Source organism: Octopus bimaculoides, chromosome 16, assembly GCF_046866305.1.
Source record: "Octopus bimaculoides isolate indiv1 chromosome 16, ASM4686630v1, whole genome shotgun sequence".
In the NCBI taxonomy this organism is placed as follows: Eukaryota; Metazoa; Mollusca; class Cephalopoda; order Octopoda; family Octopodidae; genus Octopus; species Octopus bimaculoides.
The window spans coordinates 13074954-13075929 of NC_142943.1; the positions used below are offsets into that span (position 1 = coordinate 13074954).

Consider the following 976-nt stretch of genomic DNA (forward strand, 5'->3'; position numbering starts at 1 on the left):
ACACTATTGTTCCTAAGTCAATTCTGATCCAGGGTAGTAGCATCTGTTACGGGCCCAGTTATGGATCAAATAGCAAGTGAAGCAATTGGGGGCGAAGGACCCCCTAGTTCTCTTTAGAACTGCCTTCTAGGAGAAGGTAAACTCATATACAATTGAAGAGAATTTGGTTTCTGGTCGTCTGAACCTCTGTCGTGCCATAAAGCAATCTTCAGACCTATCTGCAGACCAGAGACTGAAACAAAGAGGAAAAAGAGTAAACTGTGTTTCAAAATTAGACGCCATTGCAACAAAATTTGGACACAGTCGAATCTGACACCCGAGCAGTCTTTCGTATGCGATAAAAAATGTAACTGTACTAGCTGCGGCAGTACATATTCTAGAATTGGAGCGATACAGAGGAGATTAGTATGGCACCTGCGCAAGGATGAAACGCAAATTCTTGAAGCGTTCCATATTTTGTAATGGGCGCAGGTGTGGCTGTGTGGTAAGAAGCTTGCTTCCCAACCACATGGTTCTGGGTTCAGTCCTACTGCATGGCACCTTGGACAAGTGTCTTCTACTATAACCTCGGGCCGACCAAAGCCTTGTGAGCGGATTTGGTAGACGTGAACTGAAAGAAGCCCGTCATACATATATATATATATATGTATATATTTGTGTCTGTGTTTGTCCCCCCACCACCATCACTTGACAACCGACGTTGGTGTGTTCACGTCCCCGAAGCACAGCTGTTTGGCGAAAGAGACCGATAGAATAAGTACTAGGTTTACAATGAATAAGTCAACTAAAGGCGTTGCTCCAGCATGGCCGCAGTCAACTGACTGAAACAAGCAAAATAAAAAAAAGAATACGTCTATTATTTCACGTTTCTGTGGGAGATTATTAATTCGAAAGTGATCAACACCTGCTTGGATTTATCATTAACAAGCTACTTACCTTACACATCGCCGTGGTGTTGTTAAGTAATATAAAAAGA

The 976-nt window shown here is 42.7% G+C and overlaps 1 non-coding gene across 1 annotated transcript; it reads left to right on the forward strand.

Annotated features, from left to right (window-relative positions):
* Positions 1–352: 352 nt before the first annotated feature.
* LOC128249726 (U6 spliceosomal RNA) lies at positions 353–459 on the forward strand. The gene has a single exon (XR_008265837.1). It is a non-coding gene; the product is annotated as a U6 spliceosomal RNA (small nuclear RNA).
* Positions 460–976: the final 517 nt, after the last annotated feature.